At 33.6% G+C, this 18,918-nt stretch overlaps 1 long non-coding RNA gene and 1 pseudogene across 1 annotated transcript; both read left to right on the top strand.

The window, feature by feature from the left end:
• The first annotated feature begins 2,751 nt into the window (after nt 1–2,751).
• On the top strand, nt 2,752–5,979 carry LOC125870736 (wall-associated receptor kinase 2-like; annotated as a pseudogene).
• An 8,015-nt stretch (nt 5,980–13,994) lies between these two features.
• On the top strand, nt 13,995–14,989 carry LOC125870737 (uncharacterized). Its single transcript, XR_007446944.1, has 2 exons — nt 13,995–14,125; nt 14,692–14,989. It is a non-coding gene; the product is annotated as an uncharacterized LOC125870737 (long non-coding RNA).
• The last annotated feature ends 3,929 nt before the right edge of the window (nt 14,990–18,918 follow it).

Genomic DNA, 18,918 nt, shown 5'->3' with positions numbered 1-18,918 from the left:
ACCACCATTATGAGTACGAATACATTTCAGTTTCTTTCCAGTTTCTCTTTCAACTGAAGCCTGAAACTGCTTAAAGACACCTAACACTTGGTCTTTAGTCTTCAAGACATAGACCCAAAGTTTTCTTGAACAGTCGTCAATAAAAGTGACAAAGTAGAGTGCACTACCCAATGTCCTTGCTTTATTGGACCGCATAAATCATAGTGCACCAATTCAAGAAACTCTGTCTTTCTTGAAGGAGGGTAAGACTTAATGGAAACATTATTTTGTTTACCAGCCAAGTAGTGCTCACACTTTTCTAATTTAACACTTTTGAAATTTGACAATAATTTCTTCTTGTCCTTTTTCGCTGATGTGGCTAAGCCTCTTGTGCCATAATGTTGAAGAGTCATCACTCTCAACCGCATTTACCATATCGACACAAGTAGAAGCCGTAGTCCAGTATAGACCACGACGTTTGTTACCACGAGCCACCTTAATGAGTTTCCATTTTCCATCACCGTTGGTACTAATATATCCTTCATCATCCAAAACATCAACAGAAATTAGGTGCAGACGAACATCAGGAGTATGTTTCACATTGTTCAAAACTAGTTTAGTTCCAACACTAGTTTCCAAACAAATTGTACCAATACCAACCATCTTAGAAACAGTCTCATTACCCATACTCAAGGTTCCAAAATCACCAAGAGTATAGGAAGATGCGGCACCAGTGTCCACAACCCAGCTTGACTCATTACAAGCAATATTTATCATATCCATATCAAGGACGGTAATAAGATCTTCGGTGGTGACGGTGGCTAGGCAATTTTCATTGCCATCTTCTTTAGTTTCCTCTTTGTTTTTGTTCTCCCTCTTCAACTTTCTGTAGAACTTCTTTGTGTGCCCTTTCATGCCACAATGATAGCACTCAATATCCTTAAGCCTGCCTCTGGATTTGCTCCTATTTTGTTCTCTATTCTGAGAACCACGAGTTTTGTTTCTCCCCCTGGAGCCAGTTATCAGGACATCCGACGAAGAAGAACCTTGGGATTTTCTTCTCATCTCTTCGTTCAAGACACTACTCTTGGCGGAATCCATTGAGATCACACCATCCGGAGCAGAATTTGACAATGAAGTTCTAAATGTTTCCTAAGAGTCTGGTAGGGAACCAAGTAGAAGTAAGCCTTGAATTTCTTCATCAAATTTGATGCCCATAGCAGATAATTGGTTCATGATCCCCTGAAAATTATTCAGATGGTCTGTCATCGGAGAACCATCATGATACTTTAAATTCAACATCTGCTTTATCAAGAACATTTTGTTGTTGCCAGTCTTCCGAGCATACAAACTTTCAAGATGCTCCCATAGGGTTTGAGCATGTGTCTCCCCAGAAATATGGTTCAACACATTATCGTCAATCCATTGCCTAATGAATCCACAAACCTGTCTGTGCAACAGATTCCACTCTTCATCTGTTTTATTATCAGGCTTTACAGTGATAAAGACTGGTTGATAAAAATTCTTGACATAAAGTAGATCTTCCATTTTCCCCTTCCAAATGACATAATTAACACCATTCAAAGTGACCATTCTACTTGTGTTGGCTTCCATCGTTTTTCCCCAAAAAAAATAGTTATTGCAAACCAAAGTAAATCTTTTCTGATGTGGAAGTTCAGACTGTGCTGCAACCACAGAGCATACTCAAATAAAACCTTGGCTCTGATACCAGTTTGTTTGGAAAACGCGGCCAAGCACAAAAATATATATGTTAAAAGTAATGGAAATAAGAAAAGAAAATAATGACACCAAGAATTTTACATGGAAACCCTTCTAAATAAGGAAAAAAACCACGGGCCAAGAGGAGCAACTGGTATCACTATAGTAAGGAATTTTACACTGTGTAGTCACGAATACAATACTCAAAGTGACTACTACACACTCAAAAGGAATAACACTCTTTTGATTTCCACCTTACTAAAATATCGCTCACACTCTATTTTTCTTCACAGACTATTTTCTTATATAGTCTATGGAAACCTCACAGCTCTCTAAATATTTTACTCTCTCTGTGAATTGGTGTGTATCGAATGAGGAGCTGAAGAGCTCCTTTTATAAATGCAATTGCATTGCACTATTCAAAAATCATGCCATCGAAAATTTGCATTGCTGCAAACTTTGTTGACAAAAGAAAAAGGTTTGCAGCTATTGTTGACAAACAAATTCAGCTGCGTTTTCTTTACAACAATTGCAGCCGCAATTGTTGACCCAAAAAACACATGGGATGGACCCCACAGACACTACGTAGGATGAAAATTGTCATGTAGAATACCACGTAGGGCGTGTGCGCCTACTTGTTTAACTTTATAGAAGTTTAAGTGCCTACTTGGGCACACCCAAAATTGGAGAACATAAATGTAAGCTGAAGCCAAGTTAAAAGACATATTTACGTATTATGCAATTATTTTTGTAAGCCACCTTGCCCTAAAACAAAATATCAAAAGTATTTTGCTTAAAAACACTTGTGATAAGAAATAAGCTGATTTTGATCGCTTTAAGAAGACTCTTAGCTTGAAATAAATTACAACTTCTCTGACTTAGTCTTCTCTTTGGAGTTGACAAGTTGAATCTTAGAATTTATGAATTCAACAACCTTAATTTATGATGATTAACTGAGTTGACAGAACTTTCTGTGGACAAGAACAAACCAACATCCAATTGGGTAGATATTTTCATATATCAGTTACTTAGGCATAATACATAAACATGAGCCTTTTTAGATATTCAGTTTCAATTCATGTCTCAGGTTTTTAGTTCAAATATTCAGTTTTAAGTGCATGTCTCAAACCTTTTAGTACAAATGTATCATACATTTCCCTAATCATTCATCCGAAGATGTGTGTGCGCGTTGAATGGTTGTGTCTCTTTGGGCTATTGTTGATGTCAACTACTATTGACGCCACGGCTGTCAACACCACAAGGACTATCGTCCCAAGAATCATAACAAAAGGTGTGAACGTTACCAAGCCAGGATGCCAAAAGAAATGCGGGAATCTAACTGTTCCATATCCATTTGGTATAGGGAAAAATTCGGGCTCTGCAATTGATTCCTGGTTTGAAATCAACTGTAACACATCTTTCAATCCTCCTCGACCACTGTTAGGTGATCTTCACATTTACGACATCTCTGATACTCAAATTCGTATCGCTACATATGTGGCTAAGAAATGTTACAATTCCCTAGGAAACGTCACGTATGACGGGGAAGCATGGGCAGTGTTGGTGGAACTAGTAGCAGCCCTTTCACTATCTCTGAACTAAACAAATTCACCGTCTTACGCTGTGTCGATGCTTCTTCAATCACTGAGAGTGAAAAATTCAGCGCCAATGCCACTAGTGTCTGCATCTCGTTATGTCAAAGGCGAGAGGACGTGCTACAAGGATATTGTTCGGGTATTGGTTGCTGCCAGACATCAGTTCCCAAGGGTCTAAAGTATTATCAATTTTCATTATATAGTTTTGGTAATCATCATAGAGTTTGGTCATATAATCCTTGTGGTTATGCTTTTCTAGGCGAAAAAGATAGCTTCATTTTCGGGGGTTGGTCAGATTTTCGTGATCCAAAATTGGTGCAAAAGATTGTAGATACTGTACCTTTAGTCGTAGATTGGGTGATTGGGAATTTGAGCTCATGTGTAGATGCCCGAAAAAGAGATTATTATGCTTGCCAAGCAAATAGTTTTTGTTTAGATTCCGACAATGGTTTGAGAGGATATCGTTGTAGTTGCTATCCAGGATTCGAAGGAAATCCATATCTTGCCACAGGCTGTGTAGGTTCGTGTATGATCAATTGAGTTTAACTTATCTATATCATTAAAATACTCTGTTTTAAGCTGATTTTGGTAATTTCCTAAATCAGATATTGATGAATGTGCGGATCCAAAAGCCAATCCCTGTGAAAAGATCTGCACTAATACACTGGGAAGCTTCAATTGTACTTGTCCTCATGGGCACTATGGTGATGGCCTCAAAAATGTACAGCTAAAAAGTCTCAATTTCCTGTGATCAAGTTTCTCTTGGTATGTTTTTTTCATCGATAAACACTCCGTATTTTTCACTTTTACCTTCCAGCAGTAGCATATTGGCTTTTCTTGTATCAATTATATATCGTTACGAGATCCAAAGAACATTGTTTACATGAAATATACTGCAATCCAAAATAAACAGAATTATCTTATTCATTGAGATTGCGAGTACAAATTTGTTTATCACTTGATTCATCTCTACTAAGATTTCTCTGTCATTCGAGAGCTGTTAGTAACGTATTTCTTGAACGTAGGATGGTTTGGACCTCTTGGGATTTACTTGATCTCCGTATAAAGAGGATTTTCTTGAACTATTTGATTTTCAAGAAGAGTCTGGTTACATTTTGATATTTTTATGAATTTCCCAAGAGTTTATGGAATGTTTGAGATGCCTTTTCAAGAGAATGTTTTACCCTTTATATAGGCATGAGCTAGGATTTAGAGCAGAGTAGCCTCTAAACTGAACGTGTCTTAGTCCCACAAAATTTCATTGTCTACAAACTCATACTTGATTTGCGGTTGTGACTGGTTTCTTTAACGTACATTTCAACTCGAATTAAAAATGCAGGCTTGGGATTTGGCTTCTTGTCATTAATAATTGGTTCAAGTTGGGTATACCTTATCTTCAAGAAGAGGAAGCTCATCAGGCTTAGGGAGAAATTCTTCCAACAAAATGGTGGCGTACTAATGAAACAGCAAATCTCGTCAAATGAAGGTGGTGTAGAATCTGCCAAGATTTTCACGGCGCAGGAGCTAGAGAAAGCTACCAACAAGTATGCAGACGATAGAATCCTTGGACGAGGTGGTTATGGTACGGTTTTCAAAGGATTTTTACCTGATAAACGCATTGTTGCAATCAAAAAGTCGAGAATGATGGATGACAGTCAAATAGAACAATTCATTAATGAGGTGATTATTCTTACTCAAGTTAATCATCGACATGTGGTGAAACTCATAGGGTGTTGTTTAGAAGCAGAAGTTCCTTTACTAGTATACGAATACGTCTCTCATGGAACACTGTTCCAGCATATTTACAAGAAAGATGGAGTACTTAGTAACTGGTTATCGTGGGAGAATCGTTTAAGGATTGGTGCAGAAGCTGCTGGTGCGCTTGCATACCTTCATTCTGCTGCATCAAAGCCTATTATACACAGGGACGTCAAGTCTGCTAACATACTGTTAGATGAATATTATACCGCGAAAATATCAGATTTTGGTGCATCGAGGCTAGTTCCATTAGATCAAACACAAGTCACAACTCTAGTCCAAGGTACGTTAGGATATCTAGATCCTGAATATTTCCATACAAGTCAATTAACTGAGAAGAGCGACGTCTACAGCTTTGGAGTTGTCCTGGCAGAACTTCTAACCGGGAAAAAACCACTTTGCATGGAAAGAACACAAGAAGAACGAAATTTGGCAACTTTATTCCTCATCGCTATGAAGGAGAATCGTCTGTTTAAAATTCTAGAGCCGAGATTATTGAGAGAGGGATCATTAGAACAACTTCAAGTTGCAGCTGAACTTGTCAAGAGATGCCTTCAATTGAATGGTGAGGAAAGACCTACGATGAAAGAAGTTGCAATTGAACTTGAACGTCTAAGGAAATTCAACAAAAATCCTTGGACACATGATCAACAAGGACACGACGTGTCTGCTTGCTTAGTGGATGAAAATGAACTGTTGGATCTTTACAGCATTCATGATGAGTCATACACAAATGCCAATGAAATTTCGGAACAATTCAACTTGGATAGTTCTAATCTGATGATATTCCCAGGAAATAGTCCACGATGATCACGAGAATTGCATCAATTATATCATAAAGAATTGACACCAAAATATTTGCTTTATTGTTCTTTTGTATATCGATTTCCTCCCTTATGTGAAAGCTTGGGATTGTTGATTTTGAATTTTGCGCGGTTCGATCACTCTTGTCCTTCTGCTCATTACTCTAGCTAATCGTTAATTAGTTTATCTCAGTTGATTAATTAAAACACGTTAAGAGTTGTACCTAACCTGCTATGAAGCGCGACAGCAGTATATAGCTGGGAAATTATTGAACTAAATTAGAAGAACGCGATTGAACTAAACCAGAAGAGCGCGATTAAACTAAAATAATGATATATTGTTATCAATTTCATAAAAATTAAAAACCCCTATGATGAAGATAATTGGCTTGGGGCACATAAGGGTGCTTATCGGGTGGTTTGGTTCGATTGTCTTAACTGTTATATGTAGGATTATCGGTTAAATCACCAATGTTGCAATATTAGGCTTGTAGCTTTCTGCTTTCATTACATCAAAAAGGCGAAAGGCTTCTGTAATTTTTCCACAACTAACTTAGGATGTCATCATTGTGTTCCATGTAGCAACACAACACTAAATTTTACACTAAAATAATGTTAATGCCATTTTATAGTGAAATCAACTTCAATTTACTACACTAAATTTTACACTAAAAAGAATATTCACTTTATATTCTTCTCTCTGTTCAATGTTATATTTTTTTTATTTCATTTATATTTTCAAAAAGGTCTAAGTCATACGAAGCCTCTTAAAGTTGTTCACATACTTCATTTTGATACCTTATTTATGATTTGTTCCTATTAAATACTTTCACTATTTAAAATGAGTATTTATTAGACTCTTTTCACTGACATGGCAAAAAAGGTGCAACACATATATTATCAGCGCACCACAACAGTATTACACACATTGTGGGTTCAAAATATTTTTTCCTTTCTTTCTTTTTTCTCTCAAAATGCCGTGTGTATGTCGTTTATTCATTAATTTGCTACGTCACCACAACGGTATTACACACATTCAATAGTTTAAGCTGACTATCAAAAAATGGTCAAATGGTTCAAAATCAAATAATTAATTGATAGAGGTATTCAATAGGTACAAGTATTAATTGAGGTGTCCAAATGTAATACGCAAACAACTTTAAGGGTCCGTCAATGACCTAAGCTTTCAAAAATGTTAAATAATACAAATAATAATAAATTAATAAAAAAGTAACAAGTGTTGATGAATAGTCATGTCACTCACTAACACACTAAAATAGTGTTAAGTTGAAGCCACAAAACATTAAATTTTACATCAAAATAGAATTATTGGGTTGGAGATGGTATTAGGGGGTTACTAATTTCTATAGCCTTTGGTGACTTTACATTGTTAAGGGTATAATATTATAAATTTTCATAGGAATTAATGGGTTATCTAATATAGAAATTAAACAATTTGTTTCTGAACTGATAACTTTTATTTTTAAAATTCTAAATCACTTGAAATCGTTACTCCAATATAACTCAATTATTTAATAATGCTTTTTAGATTTGAATTATCGACTAGGACAAGAAAGGAGGGTAAGGAGATATGGATATAAAATAGGGCAACTATAATTAAGAATGTTTGTTGACATGAAAAAAATGATGTTAAAAGTTGTGATATACCATCAATTAAGTCAAATTCTATTATTGAAATTAGCCAACAATTTAATTTAATGGTTCTTGGCAAAAAAATTTATTGCAACTTCGATACTACTCTATTGTAGTGACAATAATAGTATCACAGCTCCAACCTTCAACTTTATTTTTTTCTTTCCTCCATATCAAATATCTTACTTCTTAATTTTTTTCTATATGAATGGACTTTTCGGAATTCCTCGTTGATTTCTCCCAAACTCATGAAGTTAAAGTAACTTTTTTCAATTTTTAATTTTTATTCATAGACTATTTAGAAATTGGAGAACAAAATAGTTTGTGATTTTCGAGTTGCATTTTTTTTTGAAGTTGTGTTTTTTATAGATGAAATAGGAATACATACGAACTTGGGTAACAAGAATGGTAAACTGTCTAATTTTTATGTTTGAATAACTGCAAAATAAAAACTGCTCTTTTTATTTGGATCTATACCTATTGTTTTGAACTATAATTACAAAGTTAATTCCAGATCATTCTATTACAATGTATGTTGAGTGGTGAAAACCAACTCAAGTTGATTAGAGATAGGGCAGTTTGGTCTTTAGCCAATTAAGATATTTTGTAAATAGAGTTCGTTCATTTCATGAGTTAGTTATTCTGTTAACTATATATTGTACTCATTTGATTACAAATCAATCAATAAAAACAGATTTTACATTTCAGATATTCTTTCTCTCTTGATTCCTCTCTGACTTCTACCATACGTCTGATCCTCTGAGCTTGAACTGATTTTTCATGAAGAATAGCATGATATCAGAGCTCTTCACATTCAATCTGAAGTGCTAGTTTTCTAATATATACATAAACAGTTGATCTCAGAAGTTCTCACAACTGACTCGAGGTTCTACAACAAAAAATGTCAATCGGAGATGGACACACCAGTGAAAGAAGAGAAAAAGCACATGCAACACCTACAATTCCAAATTCCTCCTCTATAGATCACAATCATCCTTTATTCTTGCAACCAACATATGCTCCATGTAGTTCTCTCATCTCGCTTCAAGTAACGAGATCTGATAATAGTATTCTATGGAGTCGATCTCTGAGGATTGGTTTTCTAGGAAAGAGTAAGTTGGAATTCGCGGATGGTAGGTTTCCTAAGTCCCAGTTTAGGCCAATGTTTCATGATCAATGGGAGAAAGTGAACAAGGTAGTTCTATCATAGATCATGAATGTTGTCAAGTCAGGTCTTCAAAGTAGTATAGTGTATGCATTGAATGCTAGCAAGGTTTGGGAGAATTTGAAGGAGAGGTTCAATAAGTTCAATGGATCTAGACTTCTATTTCTACGTAGATAGATTCACACTCTCACACTAGGAACAATGACCATAACAAACTACTTCTCTAAGCTGCGAGATCTCTGGGATGAATTTGATGCGATCAGGCCTTGCCCAAGGTGTTCATGTCCTGAATCTCAAAGCTTATTCAACACTTTGAATACCAGAGGTTACTTTAGTTCTTAATGGTCTTGAATGGTCCTATTCCCAGCCATGAAATCAAATCATGATGATGAACCCATTCCAAGTGTCAACTGAGCATACTCAATGCTAGTTGATCAGGAAAGTCAAAGAACTTTAGCAAACTACACTCAAGCAATTCAAATTGGTAATAGTGGCGATGGAACTACAATGACGTTTAGCAATGATAGTTCTCTCGTCAAGGAGCTAGTTGGATCTCAAAGGGAAATAAACCTCAAGTGATCTGTGAGGTTTGTGGTTTCAAAGGTCATACAAGGGAAAAATTACAACAGAATTGTTGGATAACCTCCTAACTGGAAGGGGATCGTGAAAGAAAAGATTGTCATCATAATACAATTCAAGCCTTGCAAGTAATCCTAGTTTGTATGCCAATGATGTTGATTTGTTGGCTACATGCACAAGAGCAAGTGGACATACCTATGGCCACTAGCTTCAACAGATAAGTCATCAGATGCCAACGCAACAATTCACATCACATGGATTAACTCCTCCACCTGGATTATGTGGATTTGCAATTACGTGTACCTTTGCGAATAGCAATAGGGAGGCCAATAACTTCTGGATGATCAGACAGATGAGGATCTGATGACAAAGGGACTGGTGCATGACATGTATCATTGGCCTCTCGCCTCCTCGAGTAAACTTGTACAACTGGTGGTTTTGCTACCAGTTATAGGGATGATGCCATGGTTTATTTTAAGAATTGTTCTATTATATTCAAAGATATATTGCAGCGTTAATAATGGTTGCAACAAATAATATATTGCCATGATTGTATAACCGTTGCTAGATAACCATGGCATTGGGTCAAATTTCTAGTAGTGAGCAAGGGTGTTCGTGGTTCGGTTTGGATCAGTTATTAATTAAAATTAAAATCAAACCAATCTAGTTGGTTTTTTAAATTTCTAAAACCAAACGGAAAAAATAACCATCGGTTTGGTTATTATTAGTTTGGTTCAGTTTTTTTGGTTTATTCGATTTGAAAGTAATAATTTTTTTGAGGACGTATGTATCGCAGATAGACACAAACACCTAGTACATGAACAATTCACAAAAAAGTTACTGTCGGTTCAATTAAGCAATTAAGCAATACTGGAGTTATCATTACACGAACAAAGTGATTCTATTAAGAGAAAGTGTGACTATTTTATGTGAAGTATGGTAGCTAAAGACAAAATGAATTTTGATGGACTTGGACTTAGGATTTTTATAGTTGGGATAAAGTGTTGGGCTTGAGAAAATGGTACAGTTAAAGACTTAAGTTAATTAAAATTTAACAAAATATTTATATTTTATTTATGAATAAAATATAAATAATTATAATATTTATATATCTAATTTATCAGTTCAGTTTGATTATTTTTGCAGTAGTTTTTTTAGTAAAACCAAAACCAAACCAAATAGTATCAATTTTCAAAATTTAAAACCAATCCAAACCAAATATCGGGTTTTTAAATCAATTTGGTTCGGATTGCGGTTCGGTTTGATTTTTTAACCATAACCATGAACAACCCTAGTAGTGAGTAGACCGTTAGGGTACTTAGAAATCATAATTTTGAAACAACGGAATATATCTTGTCTTTAATTTTGATAACCAAGTTGAGAAACAGTGGAGGCCCATCTGTTGGGATGACTACTGAGATGTGGCACCGCAACATGTGTTGCAATCACAATGGAGCTCGCATCTCAGACAAATTCCTTAGACAATATATTTCTTATTCTGGATAGGTGTTGCGGTTTCATCTCTATATGTGGCCTCACATCTTGGCTGCATCAATGAGATAGACCCCGTGTAAAGATAGCCTTGTTTGTGGCGTGGTAGTTGCGGCCACATACACTAACTTGCGGCAATGCATCCTTTTTGTAGGGTCGCATCTCAAGTGTTTCAATTATATTTTCATTTTTTTTTAACTAACCGAATCACATGTTTGCTTGCTAACTGTTGTGAATATATACCTCCACTTAAAACCATCGTTACCAAGCGTATTCTTGTAGAAGAGAGTGGCTCTTATAATACATGGAGACACTAAAAGAAGGAGAACTACCGAAGAGACTGAAGAGCGGGAGCATAATACCTCTGTAAGTCGCGCTCCTCCTGCACTAGTAGACACCCAATAGCAAAGGGAAGATGCTATAGGCTTTCCCACAAATGAGATTTGACTATCATACTCGCTCATGAGGAGCCTTATTACTGAGTGGTGACTAAGCACCCGAGGGTTATTTGAGTCCTTTCATTGGATTCTGAAGTAGATCAACAATTGTGGGTGAAAAACATTCGCAGAAGAGCCCGACATGTTTAGTAGACGCTAGTAAAAAAATTATATGCTTATATAAGGGAAGATATAGGTGTAGACACATGAGTTTTTTATCCTCCATGAGTTTCAACCCATTTTTAAAATTTAAATATCTATTTTCAAATCTAATATTTATTTGAACTTTAATTGCATTTTAACGTTACTTGAGAAAATTGAAAATCACCAAAAAATAGTCTTGTTTTTTTTAGAATGCTTTTATTTTTATTTGTCATTTGCAAGGAAAAAGAAAAGTTATCCAAGTATGTTTTTTTTTCAATTTTTTTTCATATATGTAATATTTAAGTGTAACACTCCGTATCCGAAATAGACCAAAAATGCAGATTTTGAGAAGTTACAGGTGCAACCCACGGTTGCCATCCACGGACCGTAGGTCAGACCACGGTCCGTGCTGGTGGTCCGTAGTTCACCACTGCAACCCCTTCCCAAATCCGACTCAGAAAATCGGCTAAGTCTCGACCCACGGACAGACCCATGGTCCGTGGTTTGTGTCCATGGATCGAGGCCCCTTTTACCTAGCCTCTGACGCAAATGACGGCCGACCAGTACGGACCGTCATTTGATCCACGGTCTGTAAGTCTGACCATAGTTGAGAGTTAGCAGCCAGTTAGAGGAAAATTGTTGATTGAGTCAACTTCAAATGGCCATATAGCACAAAAGGAATTATGTGTCCCATGACCTATGGTAAGATAGATAATTGAATCCTCTTTCCAACGCCATCGAGTTTACTAAAATCCAACCTTCGAGTAAAAAATTATGCTTGTTTTAGTGAAGCCCTACCGGGCAGACTTGACCGACGACTCCAATCTATGGACCGTAGATTGATCTACGGCCGGTACGTCCGTCTATCGATCACTCCGACATCAGTTAAGTCAGGGGTCTTTTGGTCTTTTCCTATTTCGTTTAACCCCTAAGATACGTCATTTACACCCTAAATTATGAGGTTTTAGTCAGTTTAAGCTTAGAAACATAACTAGAACTTACCTAAGTCAAATCATTAATCAAACATAGAAAATTAGAAGCAAGAGAGGAGAAAAAGGTCAAGAACCCTAATTCAAGAACGCAACAAGGTTCCATCTGTTCCATCCCCGAAATTGAAGGATTTCTCCGTGAAATTCATCACCAGGTATGTGGGATTTCACTAGTGGGTTCCTTTAGCCCATTGGGTCCCTAGAATTCAATCAGTTCTTGATTCCCTTATTATGAATAGACCTAGGGTTTCTAGAATTACAGCAGATCATCATGAATTAGTTATTTAATGTTCCAAATCAGATTATCATGTTATTACATCGTTTCTCGCATGAATTTCAGAGCCCTAGCTATGTATTTCTTTAGTTCTTGAATTACACATGCTAAGTCAGATATCTCAGTTATTCAGTTATACATGCCTCAGTTATTAATGCATCATTATCAGATTAATTGTTGCATTCTCAGTTTGCATGTTTAGTTTTGAGCTATCCAGTATTTACAGAAATTCAGTCATAACCAGTTAACCACTTAATTCATTGGGAGTAGCATAATACCGAGTTGGACTAGGGTTCAGCGTACCCAAATAGTCCCAGAACTACTAGCCAAGTAGGTTGTAAGTCCCTTATGTGGGCATAATTTTAGTGATCACGCCAGCATGCCTCTATACCTCAGGCAGGGTATATTGGGTCCTCTCGATGGGGCGTATACATCGGACTCCACATTTAACTCATGTGGTTTTATTATTAGTTATTAGTAGCTCCCACAGTTTAGTCAGACTCTATTGCATTGACCATAGTTCAATACAGTCAGTATTCAGTCTCAGCATGTTATAAATTTGGTCATTGCATCAGTTAGCTCAGTATTCAGTATTTTCAGTGCGTTTATATTTAGTTCATCTTATATCATTGCTCAGTATGCTTTATTCAGTTATATGTTATTTCAGCTTTATTCTATCCTGCATGCTCAGTACCTTTCAAGTACTGACGTATACGTGCACTACATCTTCTCGTGATGTAAGTTCAGGTTCTTAGCATCCAGATCACGCTTAGATCGGTTCCCGATCTTCAGTTCAGCAGAATCAGTAGTGAGTCCTCATTTTCCGAGGACAATAGTCATGAGTTTCTTTTCAGTATTTTTAGTCCTTTAGTTTCAGTTTGCTAGACTTAGCTGGGGCCTGTCCCAGCATTTCTAGTCAGTTAAAGGCTATTTTCAGACATAGATAGATTTAACTTAGTATTGAGTTAATATCTTTATTGTATTATACTCATCAATTTTCATTTATCTCAGTTATAGTATATGGGTATTCCCCATCTTTCCCTTTTGTTTATAATTATAGCTTCCGCACAGTTTCTATTATTCAGTTTATATTTAGTATGCTCATGATCATGCCAACAGAGTTAGCTTGGGATCACTTGTGGTCCTAGGTCTTGTGTCCGCGTCTCGGGGGTAGCTCGGGGTGTGACATTAGGTGTTATTTTATTCTTGAATATTTTCCAAATAAAATAAAAAAAGACCAAACTCAATAACATGTTACCACATGTTAAATTTCATGTCAATCTTTATTGAAAGCATATTCCATTTAGGAAGGAGAATATTCCACTCCTACTCTCCAATTTTTTTAATCTTATCCAAAATTCATATAAGGATATTTTAAGAAGATTAGAACTAAAAAATAATAGACCATACTACCCCCAAATCTAGTATATAAAATCACCAAAATAAGAGAGCAGCCGCAACAACTAGAGAAAAAAGAAAAAAATAGTAGCTAAAAGAGGAAAAAGAGATCCCCAAGTTCAATTGGTCTCAAAATCAGATGTAAGTATTCACTCACTTCTTTGCATGTCTGATAGTAATTTTACTTGAGGTATTATGAATTATCAAGTGAGCTAGTTATTTGATTTTGTTGGTTATGGGTTTCTCATTTAATCACCAAGTTGTGATTTTTTAAATTTTATAATCAATGTAAAATGTTTCCATTTACATCACCATGTGTTGACCTTTCATTTCATTTATTCTTTTATTTTTTCTTTACGAGATCTAATCAATAGCATACAAAAAATTAGAGATTTATTCAAGATTCATTGCAAAAATGAAAAAAGAGAGTGATAAAGGACACAAATAATTGCTTTGATTTAGTATTGCAATCTCTGAGATTTTAAGCTCTAAGCAAGAGAGAGCGTAATTTATCATCTTAATCGATGATTTTGTGATTCAAGAATATTCTTTGGCTCATTCTAACTAGTATCAAACTATTCTTTTTGTCATGTTAGAAAGAAGCTTAAATTGTTGAACTCTTAATTATAAATTTTGTTTCAAATTTCTTATATTAGTGTTTTTTCTTCTTTTTTTTTTTAGAAAAAAAAATCTCTTTTTATGTTTAGGTTTGAGAAGAAAAAAAGAGTGAACAATTAGTGCAGACAGTGTTCAAGAAAACAAAAACAAGAGTTGATAGCTAAGATCGATCTCGGTGAGGATACACAAATAGAGTCTTCATATCGAAGAAAAAATTCAATTACCACTATCATCATCACGTTTGTCTTGAGCTATTCTTTTATATGTAAATAAATTTTAAGTACAAGTACATTTGTCCTAGTTTATTTTTATCTTCATGTTATGAACTTCTCACAATCCTACATTATTGCTACTCAAAAAACACTTTAATTTTCTCTTCATCTGTTATTCGTAGTATCGATAAAAATGTTGCTAAAACTTTTTGCCCTACCTTAAAATATTCTACTATAAGAAAAATAGTCATTGACTATTTTTCTCAAATTATTATTTAATTATCTTGATAATATTGAATCTTAAAATATATGGGAATAATGATGACTCCTAAAATATATGATAAAAAGAAATATAAACTAACATATAAAAATGTAAGGACCCCTAAAATAATGGTAAGAGAAAAATATATGGAACAATGTATTAAAAGAATTAATAAGGAGAATTAATGTCAATAAAAAGACTCCTAAAAGATATAATGGTCTATAATACATTTAAACTCCTTTGCTACTTAAACAATAAACCATATAATAACATGATACTTGATGATATTTATGTTTCAACAAAGTATTATTTGCTTCGCACCTAGTATTAGCTTAGATTTTTGTTTAAGATCAAAATGAATGACAATCTTATGATTGATATTTAATCTATTTGTAATACTTAGTCAAAGTTATATGTTTCAATTTTAAGAATTATTTAATAAATGATTCAAGTAAGCTAAGTATTTCTTCACATTTAAGCTAAATCTAATTTCGAGTATAGCTAGTGATTCTCGAAGAATATTATATGCGAAATTGTATTAAAGCGGAGTGTGCATGATCTAATATTATTCACCTTATTTGAAAATTTTAAAATTGAAGTTCGAGTGAGAATTGTGTTAATAACATGTACGTCTAATGTTGATTGAACTTCTTACCCTTCATTATATTTTTTTACAATACATAAAATTGTCACTTACTATTTTACTCAAATAATTGTCATAATTATTATGCTAATATTTAGGACAGGGAATGTAATTAAATTTATAGTTATTAAATTTACTTATTTGTAATACGTAAGAACTTCTAATATTTATTACTTTTAAATTGACTCAAATTTTATTTCTTAAATATTTTCTTATTTGAACTATATTAAAAGTCCTAACATTAAGACTTTAAAATTAATATTTTTACCTTATATAAATCTTACTTGAATTATGGTAAATGAATTAAAAATATTAAAGAAAGAGATTTACATATTTTAAACTAAATTTTTAACTTTCATGTGAAATGCTTATTATCTGGATAGATGTAACATTTATTTTAATGTCAATTGCTATTATAAAATAATTTTATTATTTTAATATATAATTTTATTATTTTAATTTATAATTTTATTAATTGATGTAAGACACACGTGCAAAGTGTGTCCACTAAATTAGTTCTAATGAAAAACCTATATTAGAAAGAAAGAAGTTAAGATTAGAAAAAAGAACTAAGCAAAAGGATTTGATACTCTTATCCATCTAACGATTTGAGATCTAACAATGATAATTGTTAGTAAATCCAAGAAAGTTCTAAAAATCTAACTAAAAATCATATTTTTACAATAGGGTAATCTCTATTGAATGTAAATTAGAAACTATAACTTGAATGTGAAAAACATGTTTCTAAAATTGGAGTCAAAATGAATAGTAAGGGTTGTAAATCTCTAGGAAAATTACACAATATGCAATTCATTTATTGACTTAACTTAATCACGAAGTAATACAAATATTGTTGCCTATAGATTATGCCACTTTCTTCTAAAAGTTTCTCAAACATATTTAGTCAAACTACCTTATTTTTCCTAATACCTTTGTAATAGCAGAAAATAAGTTTGTACGCCGATAAAAGACTAAAATGAAGATGGTAAATTTTAAAGCGAAATACATAGCAACTTTAAAAAAGGGAATGGAAAAACTTCTCAAGAAAGCACATAACTTTTGATTACAACGGGAACATGTGTTGTCATTCTTATTTATTCTCCTAGTGGTAAACTATAATTTTATGATTCCTCTAATAATTTTACCACAATAGATGATTTCCTAAATCAAAATTTAGAGAATGTTGTCGTTGATCCAATTGATGTGAAGACTTATGTGGTCAATTAATTTACAATTTAATAGAGCTAAGTCATTGGTTTGATAGTCACTAGGGAAAAGTTTATCCATATTATTTACAAGATGGATAATTTTCTCTCTAATGACAATCAAATCATGACATAACTCTATTTAATTGCAAATTAATGAACCGTATAAGCCTTCACGTCATCTGGATCAACAACAATGTTCTCTAAATTTTGATTTAGGAATGTATCTGTTGTATTAAAATTGTAAGAAGAATCATAAAAATATGGGTTACCACTAGGGGAATAAACAAGAATAACAACATGTTCTCCCGTTATAATTGAACGTTTATGTGCTTCTTTGATAAGACTTGTCACTCCCTTTTTGAAAGTTGCAATGCATTTTGCATTAGACTCAATTATCTTCATTTCAGTCTTTTGTCAACGTAAATGTTATTTTCTACCATTACAAAGACAGTAGAGGAAAGAAGGTGGTTTGACTTAATAAAGTTAAGAAACTTTTAGAAGTAAATTGCGTAATTTAGAGGCGAAAATATTTTTATTGCTTAGTTAACAACCTTAGTTTCAAGCTCGATTTGACAAACAAAAGCAATATTTAGTTACTAAGCATATACTAATCCAAAGTATTAAAATTTTACTTTCCACACATGTTTTAGAAATAAAGTTCTGATGAATTACGCCTGAGAGTAATATTGTCATTATATTCTTTATCGGTTTTGACCCAACCTTATTGAGTTTTATATTTGAACAACGACAACTTTATAATTCATTGAAAGGTATAATTTGGACGTATCAATAATATTAAATGGAAAAAATTATTAATGTACCTAGATTCGTAAATCTAAGAAAGTTCTAAAAATCTAACTAAAAATGATATATATTTTAGGTGGAGTAATCTATTGAAGGAAAATTAACAGATATAACTACAATGGAAAAAAGGTAACTCAAGAACCTAAAATAGGAGGCAAAATGAATTTTGAGGGTTGTAAATTTCTAGGGATATATCATAATATGCAATACATTTATAGACATAACATAATTACAGAGTAATAAAAATATTATCGCCTATAATTAAATTAAGAAATTTTCATCTAAAAGTTTCTAAGTTTATTCAGTCAAACCACCTTCTTTCCCCTAATGCCTTTGTAACGGCAAAATATAAGATTGTATGCCGACAAAAGAATGAAATAAAGATTATAGAGTCTAAAGAAAAACACATTGCATCTTTTTAAAAAAGGGAATGCAAAGTCTTCTCAAGAAAGCACATAAACTTTCTATTACAACGGGAGCACATGTTGTTATTCTTATTTATTCCCCATTTGGTAAATCATATTTTTATGAGTCTTCTAACAATTTTAAGATAATAGATGATTTCCTAAATCAAAATTAAGAAAATGTTGTTGCTAATCCAGTTGACGTGAAGGTTTTTTCTGTTCATTAATTTGCTATTAAATAGATCCAGGTCATTAATTTGATTGTCACTAGAGAAGAGTTTATCCATCTTACTTTATTTACTTTTGATTTGTCAGTGAAATATGTTTTTTCAATAAGCGAGTCATTCTATTAGTTGATTGTTACATTGTCCTTTAATTTTTAGTTGTTTGATAATTTTTTTATTGTGCCTTTAATCCTCCATGACCTTAAACTGTAAAGTATAAAGTCTGGTTGTGTATTTTTCCTTTTCTCCCTCATAACTCATAAGAGTATCCTAACAAAATAAATTATTCTCTATTAAAGGTGACTCAAACTCGTGAAATAAATAGTTTTATACATTTGTACATGACATCACTCTTCTAAATAGTTGAGCTACTTAATTGTGTGAAACCTCTATGAAGTGGTAGATACACTATGGATAAAAAAATGATAAAAAGAGGACTATTTAAAATACAATCGTCCTAGAAATGAAGACTCGATGATAATTTGAAACATATAATAAGTAACTATGCATGTCTGATCATCATGTGTACCAACATCTTACCTATTTCCTTTGATAGAGA

The sequence above is a fragment of the Solanum stenotomum genome, chromosome 7 (genome assembly GCF_019186545.1).
Source record: "Solanum stenotomum isolate F172 chromosome 7, ASM1918654v1, whole genome shotgun sequence".
Lineage (NCBI taxonomy): Eukaryota > Viridiplantae > Streptophyta > Magnoliopsida > Solanales > Solanaceae > Solanum > Solanum stenotomum.
This window is presented reverse-complemented; position numbering and strand designations above follow the sequence as displayed.